Consider the following 22,924-nt stretch of genomic DNA (forward strand, 5'->3'; position numbering starts at 1 on the left):
AAAGAGCGGGGGTGGGGCGACCTTTAGGGTCGAGAGGCTACAGACGGTGAGAGGGGGCAGGGGTCCATCAAACTCCAAGGTAACACTTTTGAGGTGGCATTGGCAATCTAGACCTAGTAGTAGTGCAGCGCAGAGTTGGGGGAGGACGTAGAGCTTGCAATTTTTGTACTCAACGCCCCATACTGTAAGAGCTGCGACATAGTACCCACGGACTTCCATGGAATGTGATTCGGAAGCCAGGGAGATTCTCTGGGCCGCAGGTAAAATTGGGAGGGAGCAGCTCCGTACCGTATCTGGGTGAATGAAACTCTCCGTGCTCCCGGAGTCGAGGTGCCCTGGTGGCACTACCAAGCTAGCAGAGGCACTTCCTGGGCACCAGGGTGGCAGTGCAAGGGTGCCCAAGTGCCAGGGTGGAACTGCCAAGGCTCAAAGGCCAAGGGGGCCATGCCCATGAAAGGGGGGTGTGTGGGGGGGTATGAAGGGTGTGGGGGTGTGCATGGCAGGTAGGAAAGGGGCTCTAGAAGGTTGGAGGGTTGAGGGAGGTGTCCTGGAAGGGGGTTCTGTAAGAGGGCGAGGGGGGACTGAAAAGGGAGTGTGGGCGCCGCCATCACCCGACCCGTGTGCGTCACAAGCCTGTGCCGCGCATCAATCCGTCAAGTCCGGAGGCCCGAGATGCTACTTCTGTGGCCAGGGTAAGCACCCCAGACAACGCTGCCCAGCACGGAGCGCGATCTGTAACGGATGCGGAAAGAAGGGCCACTTTGCCAAAGTCTACCAGGCCCCATCTGTTCCTAACGTTTCCAGACCCAGCAGCAGCGTTGTGTGTTGCCTGTCGGGACTGGCCCCAGGATGGCAGTGTGAAGGTACCAGCTGGGCAGTGCCAAGGTGCCCAGGTTCCCGGGTGAGGGCCTGCACTATCCTTAGACACCCAGGGGTCTACAATAGCCCAGGAGCCCCCGGGTGCCGTTCTGCCTGGTCCATGTTTATGTGAACCAGTGCTGAATGGCGCCCGGCTGCAGCCTCGCTGGGGAGGCCGGTAGCATTGTGGATAGCACAATTGCTTCACAGCTCCAGGGCCTCAGGTTCGATTCCGGCTTGGGTCACTGTCTGTGCGGAGTCTGCACATCCTCCCCGTGTGTGCGCCCCGTGTGTGCGTGGGTTTCCTCCGGGTGCTCCGGTTTCCTCCCACAGTCCAAAGATGTGCAGGTTAGGTGGATTGGTCATGATAAAATTGCCCTTAGTGTCCAAAATTGCCCTTCGTGTTGGGTGGGGTTACTGGGTTGTGGGGATAGGGTGGAGGTGTTGACCTTGGGTAGGGTGCTCTTTCCAAGAGCCGGTGCAGACTCGATGGGCCGAATGGCCTCCTTCTGCACTGTAAATTCTATGTCATGAAAAGATCCCGAGTAAGTTCGCCGAAGTCGGTTTAAAACCGATTTCTGCACAGTGTTTGGGTCACGTCCCTTTTGGATGTGCTTTTGACTCTGATGCCTCGCGGAACTTGGGTAGATCCCGCGAGGCAGAAAGGCTGCGGGAAATTCACGAGAGGCCTCTCCCGGCATACACTTGCTCCACCGCGCTCGAGCGAGCGTACAATGCGGCTAGTGGATTATGCCCGTTAGCTCCCTTCTCTTTCCATAGATGCTGTCAGACCTGCTGAGATTGCACATCGATAAGCACATGTTTTAATGAAGTTCTACAGGACGTACTGATGCCTATAGATCAGACATCTGAATCGCTTACTCCATGTTCCTAAATATGGCAGGCTGTCTTATTTCAAATAAGGGCAGACATCAAAACCATTCTCACTTATATTCTGGACATACACTAAATAAATTCTCAGTATTACCCACTTTGTAATCTTTCTAATTAGTTTTAAGGTTACAACCAACTTTACCACTCTATCCTTTTTTTAAAAAAAGTAACGTAACTCATTCCAAGTAATCACAGAGCGACAGACATCACCCAACGTTTTGACCTCTGGAAACAGTCACTGATAGGGATCTGAATTAATATCAATTTAACAAAGTCTGAAACAATTAGCTCAAGATATCAATCATGGGCCATATTTTCCCTATCTTGAACAAATAGGCAGGGAAGCGATACCAAAATATTATCTTATCTTCGCAAGAAGTAGTTGAAGTAATAGAAACAAATTTTGATGAGCGGGTGATCTCACAAGTGATTGACATCTTAAAAGGCCAGTTAGGGGCAATGGGAAATGAAATCAAGAGATGCCCATGACCCTCAATAAAGCACTCGGAAGCTGACACACCACTTAGGCCAATCACACGTTGATCACACAACCCTTAAACCAATTAAGAATTAGCCTCGCCTCATTTAGGCTAATCAGAATGCAGAACAGAGACCGAGGCCGAGATTTTGCTCTCTGGTTCTTTTCGAACGTAAATGGCGACAGGAGGGCAAAATTTCACGAGAGGCCCAAATCGCATTGGTGAGCAGTCTAATCGTGATTTTCCCTGTCCCCCGCAGTTGCTGTAAAGGAATCCTGATGTTCAACATTGGGAACAACATTATCAGAAATCTGAATGTAGTAACCAGGCCACTAGGCCTGATAACCAGTCCCCCCCCCCCCCCCCAAGTTAGATTGCCCATGAATTACAACTGGCCTCCTATGGAGTGCACCTAGTGGGTGAATGCATCACTCAGAGGGAAGAGGGTCATGCATGGGCAGTGCCTGGGCAGGGAGACGTGCCATGAGGGGGGCATTGCGTGGCAGGGAGGGGTGGGGTGTTTTACTTTTAAATTTGTGTGCTGGGGTGAGCTCAATCCACCAACATGACATCATGGGACCCACCCCTTCAATCTTTTTCAACTTTTCAACCAAGTCCTCAGGAAAAAGACGGAGAAAGCTGCTATTGTTGCTGGCAGCTTCAACACCGCTTTTCCCAGCCGCTGACAGACTCGCCAATAATAATGAAACATTCCACCCAGAGTGTCAATCTGTGCCTGAGACTGAACCGTATTGCAAGACCCATCGTACGCCAGTCAAGTCTTGCTTTGTTTTGATAGGTATTAATCTACAACTCGTCAGAAACTTCCTGACTTATTTCACCAGACTGTCTCCTGTTGCCTATATGGCTAAAGTTTCAATTTAAGTTGATAAATGTACCTAGAACTTACAATACAAAGGTCAGCAATACATTGCAATTGTTTGTGATAACCATTTTTGAATTGTTTGTGGGATATAAGCTTTGCTGGCAAAATGAGCATTTGTTGCTTATCACTAATTGCGCCTGATGCCGTGCTGTTCTCTTTTATGTCAGCAGTAACTAGATGAGTGACATATCTTTAGCACTGTTGTGCCCAGAATCACGTTTCATTCCACAGCATTTGACAAACTCGCAGTAAGTGGGAGTTAAAAAGGATTCACTAAATTGTAGATGCTAAATCTAATGCTCAAAGCAGTCTTTAGCAAAATGCAGAATCTGAAGAGACCAGTGTCATTTTTTCATTTTCTCATGGGGTGTGGGTGTTGCAGGCAAGGCCAGCATTTACTGCCCATCGCTAATTGTCCTTAAGACAGTGTCTGTTTAGATATCAAGTGGGAAACAAAATCAGAGCAAAATCAAGTTATTTAGTTGTTGACCGATTGCTCACATTGCCAACAACAAAAAGAGCAACTTGTATTTAGACAGTACCTTTAATGTATCAAGACATCCCAAGGTACATCACAGGAATGTTACAAAAAAATATTTGACGCTGAGCCACACAAGGTGATATAGGCCAAAAGCTTGGCTGCAGAGATAGCTTTTAAGGAGCATCTTAAAGAAGAAAAGAGAGGTCGCGAGGCAGAGTTTTACGAAGGGAATTACAGAGCTCATGGCAGATGCAGTTAAAAGTATGGCCACCAAATGAAGAGCACTTCGAAATCAGAATTAGATGAGCGCAGATATCTAAGATCTTTGTGGGGCCGAAGGAGATCACAGAAGTAGGGATGGGCGAGGCTATGAGGAGATTTGAAAACAAGGATGAGTATTTTAAAATTGAGTGATTGCTTAACCGGGTGCTGATGTAAGTCAGTGAGCACAGGGTTGACGACTGAGTGGGACTTGGTGTGAGGCAGGGAATGAGCTACACCAAGTTTATGGAGGGAGTTTATGAATGTGATTATGAAAAAGCAGGGTTGAAGCTTTCAGCAGCAGATGAGCTGAGGAGAGATGGAGTCAGGCGATGTTATGGAGGTGGAACTAAGTGCTCTTAATGAGGGTGTGGCTATGTGACCAGAAGCTCGGCTCGAAGCCAACAGTGATCACAAAGCTGCAAACAGTCTGGTTCAACTTCAGAAAGATGTCAGGGAAAGGGATTTAGTCAGTAGTTATAGAACAGACTTTTGTAGCGGTGACAGCAGACAATGGCTTTGGTCTTTCAAATATTTAATTAGAGAATGTTTCTGTTCATGCAGTGGACATCGGACAAGCAGGCTGATAACTTTACAATGGTGAGAGAGGTTGCGATGAAATAGCATCATCGAACAGCACAAAAGGAGACAATTTGGCCCATTGGATCTATGCTGGTGTTGCTCTCTTTTAATGGCTATAAATATGACTGTTAATAAAGTCGCCTTTCTTAATCTTAATTATGAATATGCTTTCAGAGTAGCCAGGTATCCCTTGATACCGTCACAAGGTTCAACCGAATACCGATCAAAGAGCCAATACACCGGTTAGTTAGTTCAAAGTCAATGATACTTTATTTACACACAGTATGATTTACTCATGCACAATAACACTACAGGCTAAACTATGTCTATCACTAACGCCTATACTTAACTTCGGGTGCCCACTTAGGTCAGAGGAACAATGGCCATTGTTCGGGTCTGAGGCTGGTGGGTTCGAAGAGATAACAGGAGTACAGCTAAGGTCGTCCATCTGGTAGCGAGCCTTGAACTTACTTGCTTCTGGTGGTGCAGGTGGAAGGTTCTCTCCGGTTGAGAGCCAATTCCAAGAGACTGAACCTTTGGCAGGGGTTCCTTCTTATACTCGGGGGGGGATTTGTGCACTTTTAGGCGGGCCTTAACCTTGGCCCCAATTAATTGGGCAGCATCTCGATCACTGCCATCGATCTGAGCCAATAAAGGGCCGGGTGCCTTGATGACTAGGCGTGTCCTAAGTGGCCGTTGGCCTTGCTTTGTTTGTGTCTTCTTGCTGGGGTAGTGGCGCGGGAATGGCGTGGGAATGTCTGGGACGGTTCAGCGGAGATGGGCCATCAATGCGTAAATCGGCCAAGAGTTTCAGTTCTGTCTGCAGTCCAGAACATAGAACATAGAAAAATACAGCACAGAACAGGCCCTTCGGCCCACGATGTTGTGCCAAACCTTTGTCCTAGATTAATCATAGACTTTCATGAATTTACAGTGCAGAAGGAGGCCATTCGGCCCATCGAGTCTGCACCAGCTCTTGGAAAGAGCACCCTACCCAAGGTCAACACCTCCACCCTATCCCCATAACCCAGTAACCCCACCCAACACTAAGGGCAATTTTGGACACTTAGGGCAATTTATCACGGCCAATCCACCTAACCTGCACATCTTTGGACTGTGGGAGGAAACCGGAGCACCCGGAGGAAACCCACGCACACATGGGGAGGATGTGCAGACTCCACACAGACAGTGACCCAAGCCGGAATCGAACCTGGAACCCTGGAGCTGTGAAGCAATTGTGCTATCCACAATGCTACCGTGCTGCTCTTAAGAACAAATTAATCTACACTATATTATTCCACCGTAATCCATGTACCTATCCAATAGCTGCTTGAAGGTCCCTAATGTTTCCGACTCTACTTCCACAGGCAGTGCATTCCATGCCCCCACTACTCTCTGGGCAAAGAACCTATCTCTGACATCCCCTCCTATATCTTCCACCATTCACCTTAAATTTATGTCCCCTTGTAATGGTTTGTTCCACCCAGGGAAAAAGTCTCTGACTGTCTACTCTATCTATTCCCCTGATCATCTTATAAACCTCTATCAAGGTGCCCCTCATCCTTCTCCGTTCTAATGAGAAAAGGCCTAGCACCCTCAACCTTTCCTCGTAAGACCTACTCTCCATTCCAGGCAACATCCTGGTAAATCTCCTTTGCACCTTTTCCAAAGTTTCCACATCCTTCCTAAAATGAGGTGACCAGAACTGTACACAGTACTCCAAATATGGCCTTACCAAAGTTTTGTACAGCTGCATCATCACCTCACGGCTCTTAAATTCAATCCCTCTGTTAATGAACGCTATCACACCATAGGCCTTCTTCACAGCTCTATCCACTTGAGTGGCAACCTTCAAAGATGTATGAACATAGACCCCAAGATCTCTCTGCTCCTCCACATTGCCAAGAACTCTACCGTTAGCCCTGTATTCCGCATTCATATTTGTCCTTCCAAAATGGACAACCTCACACTTTTCAGGGTTAAACTCCATCTGCCACTTCTCAGCCCAGCTCTGCATCCTTTCTATGTCTCTTTGCAGCCAACAACAGCCCTCCTCACTATCCACAACTCCACCAATCTTCGTATTGTCTGCAAATTTACTGACCCACCCTTCAACTCCCTCATCCAAGTCATTAATGAAAATCACAAACAGCAGAGGACCCAGAACTGATCCCTGCGGTACGCCACTGGTAACTGGGATCCAGGCTGAATATTTGCCATCCACCACCACTCTCTGACTTCTATCAGTTAGCCGGTTCGTTATCCAACTGGCCAAATTTCCCACTGTCCCATGCCTCCTTACTTTCTGCATTAGCCTACCATGGGGAACCTTATCAAATGTCAAATGAACCTTATCAGTCTGTCTTTTAAATACACATTCAGGCTCTGTGCCTGCTTGTTTACTTTGCATTGTCCATTTTTCCCTGTATGCTCTGCGAGTGTCCATTTTATATGCTGAAAGTGGCCATTCCAGATGGCTACACTAGCTCTCTGAAGAACAATCCAATCAGCCCATTCCCCTCGTCTGTCACCATTGCTTTGCAAGTTTATATCCTCAACTGCCAGTCCAATTTCCTTTTGAAATCAGTCATCATCCCTGCTTCCACCACGCTCATAGGGGCAGAAAATTTCAGATCATTGAAACTTGCTGCATAAAAAAGTTCTTCCTCACATTCTCCTCGCCTCTCTTGTCCAAAACCTTCGGTGTCCCCTAGTCCTTGCATCATCAGCTAATGGGAGCAGCTATTTTTTGCCTGCCATGCCTAAATCTGTCAGAATCTTGAACACCCCTATCTCTCTCCCCTCAATCTCCTTTAGTCCAAGGAGACAACAAGGGGAGGTTTTAAACTAATGTGGCAGGGGGATGGGAACCAGATTAGGGAGTTAAAGGTCAGTAAAGAGGCAGCAACTAAAGCCAGTAAGGTACGAGATAATAAACTCAATGTGACTAAGGGAAGAGTAGACAGGGAAGAGATGATGAACGCAAAGGGACAGGTGGTCTAAAGTGCATTTGTTTCAATGCGAGAAGTGTTGCAGGTAAGGTGGATGAACTTAGGGCTTGGATTAGTACCTGGGAATATGATGTTATTGGTATTACTGAGACTTGTTTGAGGGAAGGGCAAGACTGGCAACTAAATATCCCAGGGGATAGAGAGGGAGGTAAAAGGGGTGGAGGAGTTGCAATACTGGTCAGAGATGATATCACAGCTGTGATTAAGGAGGGCACTATGGAGGATTCGAGCACTGACGCAATATGGGTAGAGCTAAGAAATAGGAAGGGTGCAGTAACATTGTTGGGATTTTACTACAGGCCTCCCAAAAGCAAGCGTGAAGTAGAGGTACAAATATGTAGACAGATTATAGAAAAATGTAGGAGCAATAGGGTGGTCGTGATGGGAGATTTTAACTTCCCCAACATTGAATGGGACTTATGTAGTATTGGAGGCGTAGATGGAGCAGAATTTGTAAAGAGCATCCAGGAGAGTTTTTTTACAGCAGTATGTAAATAGTCCAACTCGGGAAGGGGCCATACTGGACCTGGTATTGGGGACTGATCCCGGCCAGGAGGTTGAAGTTTCAGTCGGTGATTACTTTGGGAATCGCGATCACAATTCCGTAAGTTTTAGAATACTCATGGACAAAGACAAGAGTGGTCCTAAAGGAAGAGTGCTAAATTGGGGAAAGGCCAAGTATAATAAAATTCGGCAGGAGCTAGGGAATGTGGATTGGGAGCAGCTGTTTAAGGGTAAATCCACATTTGAAATGTGGGAGTCGTTTAAGGAAAGGTTGATTAGAGTGCAGGACAGACATGTCCCTGTGAAAATGAGGGATAGAAATGGCAAGATTAGGGAACCATGGATGACGGGTGGAATTGTGAGACTAGCTAAGATGAAAAAGGAAGCATACATAAGATCTAGGCGACTTAAAACTGATGAAGCTTTGGAAGAACATCGGGAAAGTAGAACAAATCTCAAACGCGCAATAAAGAGGGCTAAAAGAGGTGATGAAATATCTTTGGCTATGTTATAACCTGCCTGCTTACCATTTGCTGGGGACTAATGACAATCCCACAATCTTGTGGGAGTATGAGCTTCCCCAATGAGGGGGGCGGAGAAACCATTAGTAAACTCCATGTATAAATAAAGCTGGCCAGTTTGGAACCAGCAGGAAGGAGTGTGCAGCAAGGGAAGTTGCTGCTGCTGTTATATATATATGTTATTGTAAATAAATGTGATTACTTTGTATCCTTAAAACTCGTGCTGGATTCTTCGTGGCCCTCACAAAACTGGCGACGAGGATTAAAGTGAATAGCTGTCTACACTGTTGAAGCCACCTCCCTGGATTTTTGTTGGATACAGGCTGGAAGTTGTTTTCTATTATACCATGCCTCTGTACGGACGTTTGGATGTTTTTGATGCTGCGCTGGAAAGCTGGAACCAGTACGCACAACGGATGCGTTATTATTTCCGGGCAAACATTATCACCGAAAACGAGCGCCAGGTGGTCATATTCCTCATCGACTTCGGCCCGCATATGTTTGGGGTGATTAGGAGCCTTGCATACCCAGCTGCGCCGGACACCAAAACGTTTGATGAACTTGTGAATATAGTGGGGCAACATTTTAACCCAACCCCGTCCACGATAGTCCAGCGTTACCGGTTTAATACTGCTGAGAGGACTCCTGGAGAATCCCTTGCCGACTTTCTATCCAGGCTACGTAGGATTGCGGAGTACTGTGACTATGGTGAGACCTTGTCAGAAATGTTACGCGACCGTTTGGTTTGCGGTATTAACAATGCGGCCACCCAGAGAAAGTTGTTAGCTGAGCCAACATTGAATTTTCAACAGGCCATTCAAATAGTATTGTCCCGAGAGAGTGCAGAACGAGGAGTGCAGGAGCTACAGGGAATCGAGGTGCATGCCTTGGGGCGCAACCCCTTCCATCCGAAAACGTCCCCCCGCACTCCTGCGGTACCTTGGGCGAGGCGACGTCCGGACCGACGCCAGTGGCCGTCGGACATTCCTCCCCAAAGGGAGCCTTCTCCAGAACCAATGGACGAGGAGCCATGTCCATGTCAGACTTGTAAGCGCCGACCCCGTCGCGGACGCCGGTCCTGGGGGCGCCTGAGGCGCTGTCGTTCCGACCGAAACTGGGACCAGCCCAGGGGCCGTACCTTCCATGTGGATGAACCTGCGGCGACTATTCCTGAGGACGTGGAGATGGAGGACAACTGCCTGCAGCTGCATTGTGTGGCAGATCCCCGTGTGGCCCCCATTAAGGTGACAGTACGGGTCAATGGTCACCCGCTTGAGATGGAGTTGGACACTGGCGCAGCGGTCTCCGTGATCGCCCAGAGGACATTCGACCGCATCAAGCAGGGTATACAGACCCTTACATTAACCGACAAACAGGCCAGGTTGGCCACCTACACGGGGGAACCACTGGACATTGCAGGAACTACAATGACCTCTGTTGTTTATGGACGCCAGGAGGGGCGTTTCCCACTTATCGTGGTGCGTGGCCATGGGCCCAGCCTGTTGGGTCGGGACTGGTTGCGCCATTTGCGGTTGCAATGGCAGCACAGCCTCCAAACAGTCTCTGAAGGGTTGACTGAGGTGCTAGGACGATACCCAGATGTATTCCAGCCTGGTTTGGGGAAAATAAAAGGGGCCGTAGCCCGTATCCAAGTCGAACCAGGAGCCACGCCGCGCTATTTCCGGGCGCGCCCGGTGCCTTACGCCTTGCTCGAGAAGGTAGAAGGGGAGCTCACTCGTTTGGAGAGTTTGGGGTATCATCAGGCCCGTCTGTTTTGCTGACTGGGCAGCACCAATTGTACCTGTAATGAAGCCAGATGCCACAGTTCGCTTGTGTGGCGACTATAAACTTACAGTGAATACGGCTTCCCGACTCGACCGATATCCAATGCCTCGCATAGAGGATCTCTACGCGAAGCTTGCAGGCGGACTCTCGTTCACAAAATTAGATATGAGTCACGCCTACCTACAGTTGGAGCTGGACCTTGCCTCCCGACCATATGTAATGATTAATACACACCGGGGCCTGTATGAATATACATGGTTGTCCTTTGGAATATCCTCTGCCTGCGCTATTTTTCAACATGTTATGGAGGGCATTTTGAGAGGTTTACCACGTGTCGTTGTCTACTTAGATGACGTTTTGATTGCAGGGACGTCGGAGCAGGAACATTTGGAAAATCTGGAGGCTGTCCTTAGACGCTTTTCGGAGGCTGGAGTCCGTTTACATCGAACAAAGTGCATATTTCAGGCAAAGGAAGTAGTCTACCTAGGTAATCGGGTGGACCGCGAAGGGTTGCACCCCGTCGCAGAGAAGGTGCGTGCGATTCAACAGGCCCTCGCCCCGACTGACACTACGCATCTTTGTTCTTTTCTCGGTCTCGTAAACTATGATGGCAAGTTCCTCCCCAATCTGGCAACTACGCTGGCCCCGTTGCACCTTCTGCTAAAGAAAAATCACACCTAGGTTTGGGGTCAGCCGCAAGAAACCGCTTTCCGGTGGGTAAAGCAACAATTGTTGTTGTCTGGGTTACTAACCCACTGTGATCCGGGAAAGCCTTTGCTCGTCACATGTGATGCATCCCCGTATGGTATTGGGGCCGTCCTGTCCCACAAGATGGAGAACGGGGCCGAGCGACCGATAGCTTTCGCCTCCCGCACATTGACTACAGCGGAGAAAAAGTATGCGATGATCGAGAAGGAGGGCCTGGCAGTGGTTTGTGCGGTGAAACACTTCCACCAGTACGTGTATGGCCGCCATTTCACTATCGTGACTGATCATAAGCCTCTGTTGGGACTTTTCAGAGAGGATAAGCCAATACCGCCCATTGCTTCCGCACGGATCCAGCGCTGGGCTTTGTTGCTCGCTGCATACGTGTATTCTCTGGAGCACAAACCAGGAACGCAGATAGCAAATGCCGACGCACTGAGCCGATTGCCTTTATCGACCGGCCCCATGTCGACCCCCACGACCGGTGAGGTGGTTGCAACCCGAAATTTTATGGACACCTTGCCTGTCACGGTATCACAGATCCGTGAGTGGACCCAGACGGAGCCAGTCCTGTCAAAGGTTCGGCACATAGTCCTGTATGGTAGTCAGCATAGACAGCTCCCAGGCGAGATGCGGGCATTTTCCTCCAAGCTGTCAGAATTCAGCGTGGAAGACGGCATCCTCTTGTGGGGAACGTGTGTGATTGTCCCGGAAAAAGGCCAGAAGCTGATATTAAGAGACTTGCACAATGGGCATCCAGGTGTGACCAAAATGAAAATGTTGGCCCGGAGTTATGTCTGGTGGCCAGGCCTCGACACCGACATTGAGAAGGTGGCCCAAAACTGCTCCATTTGCCAGGAGCATCAGAAGCTTCCGCCGGCCGCGCCCCTACATCACTGGGAATGGCCAGGGCGGCCTTGGGCGCGCTTGCATGCAGATTTTGCAGGCCCTTTTCAAGGATCCATGTTCCTTCAATTAATCGACGCCCAGTCTAAATGGCTAGAGGGGCATAAGATGCAGGGGACAACGTCCTGCGCAACAATTGAAAAGATGCGTTTGTCTTTTTGTACGCATGGCCCCCCCCGAGGTGCTGGTCACATTTAACGGCACTCCATTCACGAGTGAGGAGTTTGCGAGGTTCATGAAGATGAACGGCATACGCCATATCCGCACTGCCCCTTACCACCCGGCTTCAAATGGGTTGGCAGAGCGCGCAGTGCAGACATTCAAAAGAGGCCTAAAGAAGCAGTCTTCCGGATCAATGGACACGAGATTGGCTCGCTTTTTGTTTAAGTATAGCACCATCCCCCATGCGGTGACTGGGGTAGCTCCCGCAGAACTCCTAATGGGCCGGAGACTTCTCACCCGCCTTAGTATGGTTTTCCCGGACATTGGCGCAAAAGTACGCCGCACACAAGAACGGCAGGGACAGGGATTTTTTCGGCATCGGCCGATTCGGCAGTTTGCGTCCAGTGACCCAGTGTTCGTTCGGAATTTTGCTGGTGGAGCCCAGTGGGTTCCTGACCTTATCTTTCGCCAAACGGGTCCTATATCTTACCAGGTGCAAGCCCAGGGTCGTCTCCAGCGCAAACATGTAGACCACGTTCGGTGCAGAAGGCTATCCCCTCCAAAGATTCCCCGCCCCCGGAGCTCATTTCTACAGCCGCAGAGACCAGAGACAATTGAAGTTAGTCCTTACAATCTTCCACTGGTGCCTCACTCAAAGCCTGCGCAGGTCGTTATAGAACCGAATGGAGATAGAGACGCTGACATGACGGAGGCAGCAGACACTGACTCCGAGATGGAGACACAGGACGCATCAGAGGGGGAATCCTCGGGTCCACGGGCCGTGGATGTACAACCGTTACGCCGTTCATCACGGAAGCGCCGGTCTCCATCTCATTACACGCCGCCTGATCATGCGCCACGTGCAAATGGTGTCCGGCCAGCGGCAAAACGAGTCCGACGCCCTCCTTTGCCAGGGTCTTCGGTGGATTTCTTGGACTTTGGGGGGGAGGGATGTTATAACCTGCCTGGTTACCATTGGCTGGGGACTAATGACAATCCCACAATCCTGAGGGAGTATGAGCTTCCCCAATGAGGGGGGCGGAGAAACCATGAGTAAACTTATTGTATAAATAAAGCTGGCCAGTTTGGAACCAGCAGGAAAATATGTGCAGCAAGGGAAGTTGCTGCTGCTGTTATATATATATATATATGTTATTGTAAATAAACGTTATTACTTTGTATCCTTAAAACTCGTGCTGGATTCTTCGTGGCCCTCACAAAAGGCTAACAGGGTTAAGGAAAATCCCAAAGCCTTTTATTCGTATATAAGGAGCAAGAGGTTAACTAGAGAAAGGATTGGCCCACTCAAAGACAAAAGAGGAAATTTCTGCGTGGAGTCAGAGGAAATGGGTGAGATTCTTAATGAGTACTTTGCATCGGTATTCACCAAGGAGAGGGACATGACGGATGTTGAGGCTAGGGATGGATGTTTAAATACTCTAGGTCAAGTCGGCATAAGGAAGGGGGAAGTTTTGGGTATTCTAAAAGGCATTAAGGTGGACAATTCCCCAGGTCCGGATGGGATCTATCCCAGGTTACTGAGGGAACCGAGGGACGAAATAGCTGGGGCCTTAACAGATATCTTTGCAGCATCCTTGAGCACGGGTGAGGTCCCGGAGGACTGGAGAATTGCTAATGTTGTCCCTTTGTTTAAGAAGGGTAGCAGGGATAATCCAGGGAATTGTAGACCTGTGAGCTTAACGGCAGTGGTAGGCAAACTGTTGGAGAAGATACTGAGGGATAGGATCTATTCACATTTGGAAGAAAATAGACTTATCAGTGATAGGCAGCATGGTTTTGTGCAGGGAAGGTCATGTCTTACAAACCTAATAGAATTCTTTGAGGAAGTGACAAAGTTAATTGATGAGGAAGGGCTGTAGATGTCATATACATGGACTTCAGTAAGGCGTTTGATAAAGTTTCCCATGGCAGGTTGATGGAAAAAGTGAAGTCATATGGGGTTCAGGGTGTACTAGCTAGATGGATAAAGAACTGGGTGGGCAACAGGAGACAGAGTAGTGGTGGAAGGGAGTGTCTCAAAATGGAGAAAGGTGACTAGTGGTGTTCCACAGGGATCCGTGCTCGGACCACTGTTGTTTGTGATATACATAAATGATCTGGATGAAGGTATAGGTGGTCTGATTAGCAAGTTTGCAGATGATACTATGATTGGTGGAGATGCAGATAGCGAGAAGGACTGTCAGAGAATACAGCAAAATATAGATAGATTGGAGAGTTGGACAGGGAAATGGCAGATGGAGTTCAATCCAGGCAAATGCGAGGTGATGCATTTTGGAAGATCTAATTCAAGAGCAGACTATACGGTCAATGGAAGAGTCCTGGGGAAAATTGATGTACAGAGAGATCTGGGAGTTCAGGTCCATTGTACCCTGAAGGTGGCAACGCAGGTCGATAGAGTGGTCAAGAAGGCATACAGCATGCTTGCCTTCATCGGACGGGGTATTGAGAACAAGAGTCGGCAGGTCATGTTACAGTTGTATAGGACTTTGATTAGGCCACATTTGGAATACTGCGTGCAGTACTGGTCGCCACATTACCAGAAGGATGTGGATGCTTTAGAGAGGGTGCAGAGGAGGTTCACCAGGATGTTGCCTGGTATGGAAGGTGCTAGCTATGAAGAAAGGTTGAGTAGATTAGGATTGTTTTCGTTGGAAAGACGGAGGTTGAGGGGGGACCTGATTGAGGTGTACAGAATTATGAGAGGTATGGACAGGGTGGATAGCAACAAGCTTTTTCCAAGAGTGGGGGTGTCAATTACAAGGGGGTCATGATTTTAAGGTGAGAGGGGGAAAGTTTAAGGGAGATGTGCGTGGAAAGTTTTTTTACGCAGAGGGTGGTTGGTGCCTGAAACGCTTTGCCAGTGGAGGTGGTAGAGGTGGGCATGATAGCATCATTTAAGATGCATCTAGACAGGTATATGAACGGGCGGGGAACAGAGGGAAGTAGATCCTTGGAAAATAGAAGACAGGTTTTGATAAAGGATCTGGATCGGTGCAGGCTGGGAGGGCCGAAAGGCCTGTTCCTGTGCTGTAATTTTCTTTGTTCTTTGTCCTAACCCCAGGTTCTTCAGCCTAACATTATCGCGAAAATCCCTTACCCATGGAACCATTCTAGTTAATCACCTCTGCACCCTCTCAAGGACTGGATGAAATACTCTAACTGTGGCCAAATGAGAGCTTTACAAAGGTTCAACATAACTTCCCTGTTTTTTATATTCAATACTTTTACTTATCAACCTCACGCTCTCACATGTTTTGTAAACTACTCCATAAAAACTATCCTGTCATCTTCAAAGATCTATCTACATGAACCCTGAACCCTCCCAGGTCCTGCTGTCTTTGTACACCCTTTAGAACTGTGCGGCACAGTGGCACTGGTAGCACTGCTGCCTTAATTCCAGGGACCCAGGTTCAATTCCAGCCTCAGGTGGCTGTGTAGAGTTTGTACTTTCTCCCTGTGTCTGCGTGGGTTTCCTCCGGGTGCTCCTGTTTCCTCCTACAGTCCAAAGATGTGCGGGTTAGGTGAATTGACCATGCTAAATTGCCCCTTAGTGTCCAAAAGGTAGGTGGGTTACAGGGATTAATAACAAAAATCACTTATTGTCACAAGTAGGCTTCAATGAAGTTACTGTGAAAAGCCCCTAGTTGGCACATTCCGGCGCCTGTTCGGGGAGGCCGGTATGGGAATTGAAACCGTGCTGCTGGCATTGTTCCGCAGTGCAAGCCAGCTATTTAGTCCACTGTGCTAAACCAGACCCTGATGGATTGGATGGAGGCATGGGTGCTCTTTCCAAGGGCCAGTGCAGACTCGATTGGTCGAATCGCCTCCTCCTGCACTGTAAATTCTATGATTCTATGATTTAATCTGTAACGTCTCCCATTATCCCTTCTTCCAAAATGCATACGACACAATTCCTTGCACTTAAATTTCATCTGCCATTTGTTTGCCCTTTCCGTTAGCTTCTCTATGTCCTGGTGCAGTCGATTGGTATCACCCTCAATGATTGCCACATTTCCTGGTAAAGCTGGGTTCAGCGGCATACGTATGAAAATTGACACTGTGGGCGAGATTTATCGGCCCTGTCGCCGCAGGCCGCAATTCCCGTTGTGGCCACTAAATCTTGCGAGAGGGCCTAAATGGCATGCGTGCCAGCAAGATTTTCTTTTGACAGAATGTCAGAGGGTCTGGTGAGAAAAGCTTCTGGAGATAAACATGTTCGCTTTTAGTCACAACCTGACACTTGGCCGTTTGTTTAGAAAATTCTGCCCTATGTTTTTAGATGAAAATAAGAGTGGACCAAGGATAGCTCCTTGGGGATACATCAGTGGTAATGGTGTGGGAGCGGGAAGAGAAAACATTGTAAGTAACACTATGGTTCTTTGAGGCAATGCCGGAACTAAGTAACATAATTACATATGTCCTATATCCAGGTACCTGTTATTATAACTACCGTATCCATTTCCTCGTGTGATTAGCTTTATATTTTAAGGCTTTTGGTGTAACAAAAGGGTGCTTCAGCCAGATGGAAATATAACTGCTTGTAAACCTTTTCTGCCAAATTGCTGAAAATGAAGATCACTTCTTATTTCGTGGTTATTATTACAATTTTTCCAAGTCAAATATGAAAGGACAGAAAAGGAACTGAGTTTTAATGAACTCAAGCAGCTTGTTCATTGCCAATGAATCGCCCTTGTCTCTGGGCCATTATCATAGTACAATTCATTTGAAGGTCAGGTGGTTTGAAAGAAATTTCAGAAGGGGTTCTATCTGATCTATTTGACTCGTGATCTTCAGATAGTAATAACGTTCATGAAATCAATTCAAATTTGTTCCAATCCGAAGAAACAAATATGGAGCCGGAGGTTCCAGATTGTATTTATTCACACATTACTTTACAGGCTTCACTTTAGGAAATAAATTGTGAAAAGTTGTTTTATTTGCTGGCAAGATTAACTAAAGAAAGGCTCCATTACTTTTAATACTTTTAAAAATTCAATACTTGTGCCAATGGTGAGACATGTTCATTGTACTCCGCACCACAGATAGGCTTTACAATGCTAAGTCCCATGCATTACTGTTATTTTACTTTGTTGCCACAAAGAGAAAAGGTATGGAGGTGCCCGCACTCTGGATTCTTGTAAAACATTCTGAGAAGTTTATTAAAGATGTTGCCCAATACAATCAAGATGGTGATCTGCCCAAACCCCACGCAATCACGCGGCTGATGTCATTACACATCACATGATGCAGAACCAGCAAGAATATATTCCCAGATACATAACAACTACAGATGCAATAAATAATGTATCCCAAAATTACAGTTGGCATACTATGTTAATGGAAGGCTGTCAAATTATATCAGTTCCTTTCACCAACGTAAACAATTTAGAAAATTGGGTTTGAATTTACTATTCATGCTCAGGATTTCATATGCAATACCTAAATTAACTTGTCTGAGACAATCCCGCATTGCATTTAGTTAACCAATTCAGATTTATACACAGCAGGACCACAGCAAAACACTAACTTTAGTCAGCCATTAAACAATTTAGCAAGAGGCACCAAAGATTTGAATTAGACACAGATTGACTAATGCGAATGAATGTAACAGTAGGTATGATTAATATCATAATTTATTTAAATATTGATGATTTCAGCAAGGATAGACAGTGGGCATGATTTACTGGTCATGCTACACCTCTGTTCGGGTGAACAAGGGCATAGTTCGGCTGGACGATGCCGGGAGATCCCTCTTTTGGAATCTACCCGCTCGCCACCCCTTGCGCAATCTAATGGCATTTCGCGAGATGTCGCGATCTGAATTCTGTCCATTTGTGGGTGGAGCTTCTCAGAGCAGGAAACGGGACTAAGTGCAGGTCCGGCGGGGCATCCCCCACTGAGGCCCCGGATTACAACAAAGTCCCGTTAGCGTGGTGTTTCTTGGCTTTGCGAGCGGCGGGAAACAGCCGGCTCAACACGGTACTCTGTCGCAATTCGGTTAAATCGGGCGCAGTGATTGAAATGACAATTCTCTGGCTACATGCTGCCCGTGGGAGTCTCACCCACTTTCCGTGAGGAATTTGTGGCCATTCTGCCTTCGGTTTTACAATCCTTAAAGATTAATGGGTGGAAAATCATGGTTTGTTTGTGATTTCAGGATTGGTGGATACTGCAAATCAGAAAATCATCTCTTTAATTTTAACACAATCCAAATCAGCGACAGTAATTTTAAATGTGATTTGGAGCCTGAAAAATTACTGAGAGAGAAGACATTTATTTATGCGTTTCTTAAACTGAAAACGGGCTGCCACTCAACCATATAAACAAATAAAGGCACACAATATTTGTATTTGTGTACAATTTAATGAACGAAAAGAAAATCGGGTAGGCATCAAATACGCATTCCACCCTGAGATTATTTGCATTCAAATGGAAAAGCAGGAGTCTTGTGCCTTCATGTCTAATCTTCTGGTCCTGTGAATCGAAACAAGTTTGGATCGTTCCTGGCTTTTATTCCCATAAATACAATAAAGAAAGTAGGAAACCAATACGATATACTGTGGACAAAAGTGCCCTGTTTTAGTTGTAAGTAATTCCTAAAAAGTGTAGTAGCATCTCCCACCACCTATGAGCAGCGCCCACTAGTGGCTTGATCAAGAGAGGGATCGGAGACATCAGCAGAGATGTTTAAACAAATGGTTTAAGTTTTCACAGGTGAAGCCTCTGCCACCATTTCGAGTCAAATTGAGAAATAATTTTAAGCTTAATATGTTCTGATAAAGTACATTCAAACACGAATTAAGGATGATTCCATTAGACGCTATTACGATGAAACAAGGTAGACTGTGGACTTGTGCCAAAATACAAATATAGAAATATTTCCTATAGTTGGTGATAAAATATTCCTATTCTGATGGTAAACAAACCAGAAAACAAAGTGAAGGAGATAGTATTGTAAGCCATATCAGAGGCTACACAGTGGAAAAAGTTGAAAACCAAATGACTGTTAAATATTTACTTATCTATCTTTTGTCCTTGAGCCTCCTGTCAAAATGTCGACACAGATGTCTAAAAAGTAGGAATGAAAATTGTAGGAAATGAGTGATATGATTTGTCATATATTCAGGTTTGCCATTCCATAGTCCCAATAGTAATCAGATGCACAGACAGGTCTAGCAAAACAAACTTCCCTGTCCTTCCCTGAATGTGAGGAACAAAATTGGGAATGCAAATGTAACTGGAAGTCGTGCCTGCAAAGTCATAGGGTGTGGCTGAGAAAGAATGAATAATCTAGCCAATTCTTTTAATACTGTGGTTAATGGTTTAATGCCAAGAATTCGATTTCAGCCAAATTGAGGCATGATCCAAATTCAGGGCATACTGCTGGTGCCTAAGCCGGAGGTCTTCCAGCCGAGTGGCAGTGAGCTGTGAGCATTGTTTGTGACTGCAGAGGCAGCTTCTCAGTTGACCCAGGGCAACAGTATGACCAGTGGAGGGAAAAGGTAAATTTACAGGGGCGGCAGGGTAGCGCTGAGGAGAGGCTGGTGGTGGACATTCTTGTAAGTTTATGTTAATTTTTAAACATACCTTTTGGTAGCGGCCTCAAACACGTCTCGGTTGGCTGCTGTATTTCTGAGGAAACCGACTAGCAGGCATAGCAGACACTGCAGTCAGGACTAAAGAGTTGGTCATTGACTTCAGGAAGCCAAGTATCGTACACACCCCTGTCTGCATCAACGGGGCCGAGGTGGGGATGGTTGACAGTTTCAAATTCCTAGGTGTGCACATCAACAATCTGTCAACGCTATGACCAAGAAAGCACAACAGCGCCTATAGTTTCTCAGGAAACTAAGGAAATGCGGCAAGTCCACATTGACTCTTACCAACTTTTACAGATGCACCATAGAAAGCATCCCATCTGGCTGCATCACAGCCTGGTATGGCAACTGCTCGGCCCAAGACCAAAAGACACTACAGAGAGTCATGGACACCTCCCAGTGCATCACACGAACCCGCCTCCCATCCATTGACTCTGTCTAGACCTCTCATTGCCTTGGGAAAACAAACAGCTTTAGCAAAGACCCTTCCCACCCGGGTTATTCTCTCTTCCAACTTCTTCCATCGGGCAGCAGATACAAAAGTCTAAGAACACGCACTAACAGATTTGAAAACAGCTTCTTCCCCGTTGTTACCAGACTCCTAAACGACTCATGGACTGAACTGATCTCTTTACACATCTTCTCTACTGAGAAGGACCATGATTTTCTATCCATTAGCAGATGAATACCTCTGGTCATGAAATTACATTTTCCCATCTTTTCCCCAAATAGTAGCAGTAACCTTGGGCAGGATTCTCCGCCAGTGTGATTCACCATTTTGCTGGTGCCTGGGGGTTTCCTGCCGGCATGGGGCTGCCCCACAATTGGAAACGCCATTGACCGGTGGGCCGGGGCAGAAATATGGCGGGGCGGAGAATCCCGCCGGTGTTACTTTGGAGAGGTTGTTGCTGTTGTTAGATTTTGGGTAGAGGAATGTCAGAAATAAATGTGTGAAATGATTTTCTGTTATCAATTCATTGGGCGGGATTCTCTGCTTGCCGATGCTGAAATCGCATTAGGCGGAGAATCTCTTTTGATGCCGAAATCGGGGCAGCGCCTGCTTTCGGATGCTCTGCCCTCTCCAAAACGGCAGAATCGGTGAGTACGCCGCACGCCGTTGGGACGGCCTCAGAACGTCACCTGAAGGCCTTCTCCCGATGTTCCGTCCCCGATGGGCCGACATCCCGACGGTGTGGATCACTTGCGGTCTGAGGTTCTGTCAACCTCACGTGGCGGCTGCGGACTGTGTCCAGCGCCGCCACAGTCGGGGGGGGGGGGGGGATCTGTCCCGCTGGCCTGGGGAGCTTCGGGGGGGCTGGGGGACTGGTGGGGGGTGGTCTGGGGGTGGCGTGGAGAGTTACAGGGGGACATTATCTGGCAGGCCGGGTCTGTGCAAGGCCGATGCCATGTTGTGCGTGACCACTGCAGATCGCCGCCGTGTGCCTGCACGGTCACGGACCTGGCAATTCTCTGACCGTTTCTGTTGGGAACACGAGGGTTTTACGTGGCGTGGATGCTAGCCCCTCACCGGGCGGAGCATCAGTGCGGGGGCGGCGCCAACTTTTTCGTCGTAAGACTAGACACATCCTCCGGACATAGCCTCAAAATCAGAGAATCCAACCCATTGACTCCCAGGGAAAGGAGAATCGGATCAGCTGTATGGCAGGTGGCCTATCCAATGTCATACATTTTATGATGAAGCTGATCGCAAGAGTGGTAGAAAACCTTTGGTGTCCAGTTCTGAGTGCAAAGACAATGGGCTGGATTCCCCGTTTCTGTGGCTATGTGCTGGAGCCAACAGAGAATCCGTGGTGCTCCACGACGGGGAAATTGGTGCAAATCCCTCACTGTTTCTGGTACCGGGGAGGGGCCACTACCGGCACCACGTGGAGCACCCGTGGAGAACGGCTGGAGAATCGCTGGGTCCCGGGCCGTGCATGCGCAGGGCTGACAAGCTGCAGAGCGCATGCCTCCGCCCCCACCGGCCAAGCCGGGAAATATGGTGCCGGCCATGCTAGACTGCGTACCCGCCCACCCCGAGCCCACCCCCCAGTCACCCCCCCACCACTCCCCCCATCCCTAGCAGAAGTCCCTCCCCCCGGCCTGCGGCAAGGATCCTGGCCAAGTGTGGCAGCGCTGCACACTGTCTGTAGCCGGTACGCCAGGTTCTCGACCGCCGGGACCACATGTGGCCCACGCCATTGGGAATTCAGCTCATCGGGTCGGAACATTCCGGGTGGGCCGGATGATGACGCGCCAATGACTTTGTGACTGCGTGTGGTGCGCATCCCGATTTGGAGGGGGCAGAGCATCGGCAACCGTCGGCAAACTGGCGCCTACCCCGATTTCGGCTTCGGAAGCCATTCTCCGACCGAACGCTGATCCCAATTTTGGCGCCGGGCTACGGAGAATCCCGCCCAATGGTATGGCTGCAATGCTCATCTGGACCATGAGGCCTGTGTTTGGTCCATAATTGGGTCTTGGGCCTCATCAAAATATTCTGGACAAGGCCACCTGTTGCACCTCCATACGAACTGACTGTCGTGTTAATCACCCAGGGGTAACACGGACTGCAACTGGATGCAGTTGTACTTGAAAGTAAACTCCAAACTTTGGTGTTGGTTCAATACGCTTTATTGAACCTGTTAAGCAGTGCACACAGTTCGCTGTGGGTTTGACACTCTACTAATCTAAGCGTGCTTACTATAACTAACTAGACCAGACTAGCCACGTGTAGAAGGTGCTGACTGATATATACACCCTGACTCACTCCAGTTGTCACCAGTGGAAAGAGGCAGAGTGTTGATGCCTCGTGTGTTTGATAGTGGGAGACCACCTTCTAGTGTTCTGCCTGGTGATTGGTTGTGTTCTGTCCTGTGTGTTGATTGGCTGTACTGGGTGTCTGTCACTGCCTGTCTGTATCTCATTATGTGCATGAGTGCATATCATGACATCTCCCCTTTTTAAAAAAAAAAAAAAGTTGGTTGCTTGGAGCATATAACTATTTACATTAAATGGCGAGTGGATGAAAGCGAGTGGATGAATACATATATACATATCTAGCGTGCAGATACAGAACAAAATTTACAAGATAAATGTCGATAAGTCCAATCTTTGGGGCTTGCGTCTGATCCTTGTCGGCTGCCTGAGAGGTGGAGGTGGGGACGATGGCACCTTGACAGACGGGATTGCTGCCAGATTGGTGGCCTCGTGGTGCGAGGTGTCTGGAGGAGGCACGACAACATATGGAAAAGTAGGATCTGGTGGTGG

Source organism: Scyliorhinus torazame, chromosome 8, assembly GCF_047496885.1.
Source record: "Scyliorhinus torazame isolate Kashiwa2021f chromosome 8, sScyTor2.1, whole genome shotgun sequence".
In the NCBI taxonomy this organism is placed as follows: Eukaryota; Metazoa; Chordata; class Chondrichthyes; order Carcharhiniformes; family Scyliorhinidae; genus Scyliorhinus; species Scyliorhinus torazame.